The sequence below is a fragment of the Adiantum capillus-veneris genome, chromosome 20, assembly GCF_014529385.1.
Source record: "Adiantum capillus-veneris isolate H3 chromosome 20, ASM1452938v2, whole genome shotgun sequence".
In the NCBI taxonomy this organism is placed as follows: domain Eukaryota; kingdom Viridiplantae; phylum Streptophyta; class Polypodiopsida; order Polypodiales; family Pteridaceae; genus Adiantum; species Adiantum capillus-veneris.
The window spans coordinates 1,337,642-1,345,515 of NC_140950.1; positions in this window are offsets into that span (position 1 = coordinate 1,337,642).

The window sequence follows — 7,874 nt, forward strand, 5'->3', positions numbered from 1 at the left end:
GCATCGTGTTTATGGTCTAATATTTTTGTTGTAATGTCGCCCGATGTGTCGCGCCCTGAGCACCCATGTCCTCCTTTGCTTTAGCAAATTGTTTTTGTAGCTGTTCAATCTCCTCATCTTTAGATTTTTGTATTGCTTGATGCCCTGATGTTAAGATTTGTCTGTCGTACTATTATTGAGCTAGGGAAGTCTTTAGATCCTATATTTCTTGTGTCAGTAAAGTTGGTTTAGCTGACGTACTTGTTGAGGTTGGCGTCTCTTACAAGGCTAAGAGCTGTGTAACAGTCTTGCTCATCACTGCATATGACTCTCCAAGTTTTTTTTTCAGACGCTTCTCTTTGGCCAACTCTTCCTCTAGTCGCTGCTACTCTACCTACAAATTTGTAATTATTTCATTGAATGTTTGAACTTCCTTGTAGTAATAATAAGCAACATTCTCTTATTCTCTTTGCAGTTCTGATTGGAGTTGTATTTAAATTGTTTGTAACTCCTTGATCCTTTGTTGCAGTTCTAGATTGCCTTTGGCTGCTTTAGTTGCCTCTTTCTTAGTGTCTTCCAGCTCCAATTCGTGCAGGTTGTAGAGGGATCTTTGACATTGAAATTGGAGCTTGATTTGTTCCAAATGTGCGTCAATGTCAAAGGACCTTATCAATTGTGCCCCTTCATCTATCATTGCTTGCGAATGAGGCGCCCTTGGATTTTGTTGTTTCCCTTGAACTTGGTCAAAAATGCAAACCTCTATTTTCTCTGTTTCTTCTGTTATCTTTGCTTGTTCATGTTGTGCTTCATGATTAGATGGAATCTTGGTGATCTTTGGAGTTGTGGCCTCTTCCTCTTAAATTGTTTGTGTTACTGGCAACAATTTGTCCATGGTTTGTTTAGGTATGTCCAATGTTTGTTCATGTATGTCCATGGTTTTCTCTTTCTGTTCATTTTCAACCTCTGGGTTAGCTACTTCTCGTGTAGGGGAAGGTACACTTGCCTTGATTGGTGATGGTGTGTTTTTTGTATGACTTTCAAATGTGTCTAAACCACGTTCCTCTTATTTATTTATTTTTGCTTTGTTAGTTTTGTTCGTCCCCTCTGCCTTAGTAGACTCATCAGATGATTTTAGATCATCGACACCTTGGCATTTGGCCCTTCTTCTCTTTCTCTTTGTTCCATCTTTCATTTGAGCTTGTTCTGAATCTGTTGCCGCATATTGCTGGCAATATTCAGATTTTTGAGTGCCTCTTTTCTTCTTCAGTGTTTGATGCTTTCTAGAGCTTCAACCTTCTTGTGTTGCAGAGACATGTCCTCCTTGTCCTCTCTTTCATCTTTTGCTTCCGTCCAAGGCTTCTTTTTTCCTCATTCCTTTGGTGGTGGAGTCTTTCCCTTTGTCCTTGAGCCTCTTCCAGAGATCTCCATGCTTGTGTAATGGGAATTGATTCAACAACCCTAGTTCATCTTACCTTTACTCTTGTTTGTCTGATTCTAAATTTTTCTTCTTTTCCTTCCTCTGAAGATTGCTACTTTGAGGGAGTTTCTCTCTCCTTTGATTTGGCTTCATCGTTGTGCGGCATATCTGATTTTTTTTCCCTCACTGTCAGAGTCATGTAATTTTTGAGCTTGGCCCAAATTTCTTTGTCTTTGATGATCATTTTGTAGATGGTCTTGCTACCGGCTTCATCGCTCTTTTGGATTTATGAATTAGATCAAACTATGCTTCTACAGATGGTAATTCATCAATCATGCCTAAGGCATGGTAGGCAATTTTGGTCAGCATGGATCCAACATTCATATTTGATTGCTTTTATGATTCTCTTTGATGTTTGCTTCCACTAAATCAAGGATGTAATTTCCAAAGTTACAGCTGACCACCCTTCTTTCTACCAGCTCCATTGCCATGACCACTACCATATGCAAGATTGGTTTCGTGTATCCCGATGGCTTTTGCACTTTAAAGTATTGTGATATTAACCGCAGAGGCAGCTTCGTCTCGGAGTAGATCAAATCTTGATAAGTCAATTTGTGTCCCCTCTGCTTCAAGAATGCTTTGTCATTATCTATGGCTTTGGTCTTGTGCAATAGATTGTGGGTTCTGTGCTATAAGTGAAGAGCTTCATTGATGATTTTTGTGGTGAATTTTACTTTGACGATAGCCCCATCTTTGTCTGCTAGTGTTGCTTCCCCATTGTATTAAATGGAGCTGATTAGTTCATGGGTTCTCTGAAAACCTGTCCCCATCGTGGTAATCTCAAGAAGCTATCCAATTGTAGACATCTAGCCCCTTCTAGCACTTTGGCCTTTTGGTGTATCTTCCACAATTCCTTTGGAAATAAGGTGGTCTTGACTATCACTCTATCTGCTGCTTGGAATTTCCTAATGAAAATGTTTACGGGTATTGCTTCTAGTTCTTGTTCTGTGATGTGAGCTTTCTCGTTTGATGAGATATCAGTGATCTGGTAAGGTGAAGGAAGACGTGGAGCTCTATGCGGATTGTGTTTTGAAAGGCAAAGGAGAATAAAATTTCTTGAGATAGAAAATGAAATAAAAAGAAAAATTCTTGAATTGATTCATTCTCATGTATGGGGTCCTATTAGTATACCCTTTGCTAGTGGGTTGCCATGATGGTTCTCCATAGCATTCATTTCTAGCACTAACATACTCATGTCAATACTCAGGGAGTGACTTGGATGGGGCACGCAAACTCTATGACTGTGTCAATCTTCAAGAAATGAGCCTAAAAAGAAAACATATCAAACTCAATAAGAAAATCACCAACTCAAGGATCAAATTTTTTTCCTACGTCCTATCTCATTTCTATTGGTCATCACATCATTTTCATGAATAAACGGGTTTGGATTGCCATGAAACAAGAAAAGTTTATTAAGTCTAAGGGGACATGTCTACAAAGTCTTACTACATTCCAACAAGGTACAAAAATCACGATCCATAATTTACCGCTCATAAAAAGTGCAATAGCACTATTCAACAAGGTCACCCTAAGGTCTAATAACATGCTCCTATGATCAAAATTTCATATAATAGTGATTTAAATAGTCAAAAATAAAGATAAGGCTTGTAAACACAAGGTCACAAACCACAACAATACTTGAAATGCTTACACTTGGATGAAAGAGCAAGGGAAGAGGAACACAATGCAATTTTTGGAATCCAATTCAGATAACCCAATCAAATTTGACATGAGAAGCCTCTTGACAATACATACAACAGAGCTCCTTCTTTTCTCAAAAAATACTTAAGTCTCTTTCCAACTACAGCTATTGACTTTTATACCTAGGGCTTTCAAAAATGACCATTGGCTGCCTACTTTGGATCTTGCATACATAAATAGACATTACATATCAAAAAATTGTAGCTCTAGGATCAAAATTTTCATAGCTCATGTACATGGTTCTTGAAAAAATAAAGTACAATTTATCAAAATTTTGTTTTTAAAATGTGCGTCCAATGCACGTCCTTGTCATGCTCTAGCAGATCATTGGTAATTCTCAAAATGTCACTTTTTCAAGGACTTTAGCACTTTCTTGTATTTAGCTTCTCTTGCCATGATATCTACTTTGAAAGATAGATCTCTGAGAGGGTTGGTGAGGTGAGAGGGTTGGTGAGGGAGATTTTAAAATAGTGATCTTTTTAATGTAAGTTTTTTAAAAACATTTTACATTTTTTGTAGCAATCTAAAGTCTTAAACAAGTCTATTAATATAATGAGAATATAATTTGAGCAAGTGGGATACAAAACAATAACATGGAAACTACTTGACTAAGTTCTAGAAATTTATTGACGTAATCAAAGCACACTTGGAGACACATCAAAAAGGGAAAGATAAGTCAAAAGACCCAAAACTATTATAATGACATGAATTAGTTTGAAAAAGTGAGACACAAAGACAAAAGCAGGGAAACTACTTGATTAGGGTCTAAAAATTCATCGATATATTCAAAATAAGTACTTTTGGAGACACATCAAAATGGGAAAGGCAATGTAGAATACCAAAGTTGCCATGACATATGGTGGCGTCAAAAGACATGATACAAGCTATGGTCTATCTAATCTTCTTGAAACAAGAGTTATTGAGTATAAATAACAACTCTTCATTGGATAATGTAGGTTACTAAATCATCATATCTCAATTTTTATGCAAACTTAATACTCTTATACAGATGTAGTACAAACGCTTCAAGAAAAAAAAGGTAAATTTATCTTTGTCTCTGTATTTTGAAAATTGCTTGGATAGCTACTAATTAAGAGTTCTCTCTTTGCAAGTGAAAGATGACAAGGTGGTTAGTTGCAACTACTTGCTCATGGAGCACAATAGCTGTTGCAATTTGCTTCTTTGCCTCCCTTGAGATTCCATGATGCCATCTTTTGCTACAAGGTGGATGAGGTTTACCTGCAAAAGATTCTCCATGTACATAATTCAAAAGAAACCCTACATGTCTTATAGATTCCACCTCTTCCTTTGTAATGTTGATTCCAATCTACATAGGCCACACCGAAGGAATATTGGGAACTCTTGGCAGATTGCGATCCACATTTTGTGTGTGGAAAAGATCAACAAAAAACCACATCTACTGTGCCTTTGGATTTGTAGATTCATGATATTTTCTCTCTGCCCAAAAGCAGGGTGCTACTAGCCATGGGGATTTGCTATGCAATGTGTTTGGAAACTTCTTCCTATTAATCACACAAAAGCAAAATCGATGGCAACAATGAATAGGCATTCTTCTCAATGCCCAATTCCCATTTGTAATCTCCTCCTCCCTAGTCACTTCTCATTACAAAACTGCATGTGGTCCGTTGTCCTCATCAAAGACAAAGATCTCATCAACATTGTGGGTGCTTTGGTTTTTAATCATTGGCGTGTCAAATGTGACATGTTGGGGCCGACCCTTTGGCTTGCATTTTTTGTTTTCCATAACATACCCTTGTCTATGGGAGCTATTGAGGTCACTTCGTCAAGTACAAAATTGCATGTGGTCCATTGTCCCCTCATCAAATACAAATATCTCATCAACATTGTTGATGGTTTGGTCTTTAGTCATTGGGGTGTCAAATGTGATATGTCAAGGCCGACCGTTTGGCTTGCATTTTTTGTTTTCCATCACATACTTTGGTCTACGGGACCTATTAAGATTCCACCTTGACTCGTTTGTTGGAACATCTCTTGATCTCCATAAGAGTGGGTTCAACACTCATTCTTGTCCCTGCAACCGCATTGTGGAGGACCTTGAGATGAGTGATAGAGATGGAGACTTATTGCTTGATCCCATATGTAGCAAGTATCCATATTTGGTCCAGTCCGCATGTGTTGGCCTGTCAAAAATTTCATGAGCAGGCTCACCCACATTTACTCATGACTAAATTTAGATTCTCCCAATAGACAATCTCAAACTCAACATCCTCCTCTTTCATCTCGCATGTTGCTATTATCATCAAACCCAACATTATGATACATAACCAATCCACAATGGCAACCTTAGTTTTTACAAATACCATATCCAACCTTACGATGTGGGTTGAAATCTTACCGAGGGTCATACAAACTACATGACATGGTTTCCTAGCCTTCAATTCTATGTGTGTAATCAAAGTGAACCCAAGCATCTTTTAGCTCACTGAATCTTTTTGTCACATTCTATTGACTAGGTCAACACCCGAACCAGGTCCTCTCGTTGCCATCTTGAATAAGAAACACTTTTCCTCTTCGCTTCCTTTACATAGAAACCTACTTCCGTGAATAAGGAAAGGATACATGTTTTTTTAAGTTTCATAATGTTATCAAATCCATCCCCCATGACACAATAGACTTTGTTCCTTTTGATGGAGACAATGCTCTTGAACCTGCATTAAAAGCATTAGTTCTTCAATGTGCAATTTTTGTCATCTTGATGATATATGAGTTGCATGTATCAAATTAATGGCATTAAATCCTCCAGGATATTGCTTAGTTGAGAGTCTCCCAAACCATCCTTCTGCCTAGTAGGTACTCTCACTATTAACGAGTTAAGAAGATGTTGCCAAGCCACCAACATTTGTGATCTCCTTGGACCACATGAGTGGTCAACCTATAATGAATTTCCCACAAAATATAGGACCTTATCTATTGTTGTTCTCAATTTCCTTGGCTAGACATTGTGCATAAGGCTCCTCTATGTGAACCATCAATCTTGTAGGTCATCCTTTGATAGAACATAGTAGGCCATACATTTGGATCTTGTGCAATATACCACTTTTTTATAGTAGTAACAATAATTGATTTTGAGTTGGACATCATCACATAGATGCGCATCCCTTTGGTGCCCTCTTATCCAAAAACCATTAAAAAAACAATAATTATACTTTCTTGTGTTGGAAGATTTCAACAACAATGAAGACCAATTGTGTACCAAGGAGAATCGTCTTCTTTGTAATGCAAATTGATCGTAATATTTCTACTCTAAAACCCATACCTCATGATCATCTTCTAATTTTGAGGGAAACAAGGCTATAAATCCGAGTTATAATTCTCATTATTATTGCAAAAAATTCAGCTTTTCTACATAAAACCTAGATCCAAGGGGTATAAAAAGCAACTCTAAAGTTTTGATCATCATTATTATGAATGAAATGAGCAGCTAAGATTTTTTTATGTATGTTGTGTGCTTCTACTTGCTACTATGAATTTATCTCTTTGTAGTGCACCACATGCTTGCTGCATCAAAAATACGAGGGCACCATTGTGTTAGTGTCATCGAGCTCCACACATGGATAGATATATACATTGCAAGAACTTTGCAAGAGTCTAAACATTGACTTCATTAACCTTTGAGGCTACTTATCTCACTATCCAAGTGTTGTATTGAGATTTAGTTGATTATACGAGGCTCCCAACACTTAGGAGAGCCTAGTAGGCATGTCCAATGTTTGAGTTGTTGACTTGGAATTAGTCTGCTAGAAAATAATACATATTTTCTCCTACTGCAAGTCGCATGACCTAGCTATGTCCCATATAGTATGTGGATACTTTTGATGGCCCGTAGGATTTTTCCTCGTCGTTTGCCTCAATCGATCCTTGAGAAACTTAAGTAAGACCCAATCATTTTCTTTGAACGTTAAGGCACTTCTGTGCTTAGCAGCTTTTTGCCTTTGTTGAGAGATGGATATAGCCTCCTTAATCTTTTGAAAAGATACTTTAGGTCATGGCTATACTCATTGATAGCGAAGATCTTCCCATGTATTTCAAGTAGCAAAGGACTTTTAGGTCTTTCCTCAATGATTTCAAAAGGTGCTTTTCCTGTAGAAGTATGTAGAGTATTATTGTATGCATATTGTACAAGAGGTAAGTACTTTTCCCATTGTGAGCATTTATCTACTTCTATAACATAAGTCTTTAGTAGATTGAGTATCGTAAAATTGGCTATCTCACTTTGGCCATTTGTTTGTGGATGATAGGTCGAAGAGAAATTCAATCTTGTACCTAGATTTTCAAAGAGACCTTTCCAAAACTTACGAGTCATTCTAGGATCTCTATCTGACACAATGGATGTTGGCAATCCATGGTGTTTGAAAATCTTAGATATAAAGAGAGTTGCCATTTGATGTGTCTTAATAGTCTTTTTTAACAAGAATAAAGTGTGCTTGCTTTGTAAACCTGTCAACTATTGTCCATATTTTTGTACTCCCATGGATAGACTTGGATAATCCAAAGATAAAATCCATGGATATATACTTCCATGGTAAATTAGGGATTGGAAATGGAAGGAGTAATCCAGGCTGCCTCCCTCTATCATACTTAGTCTTTTGGCAAACCACACATTTTGAAACATACTCTTGTATGTCCACTTTCACGATAGGCCAATAGAAGTACATCTCTACTCCTTGAAGAGTAG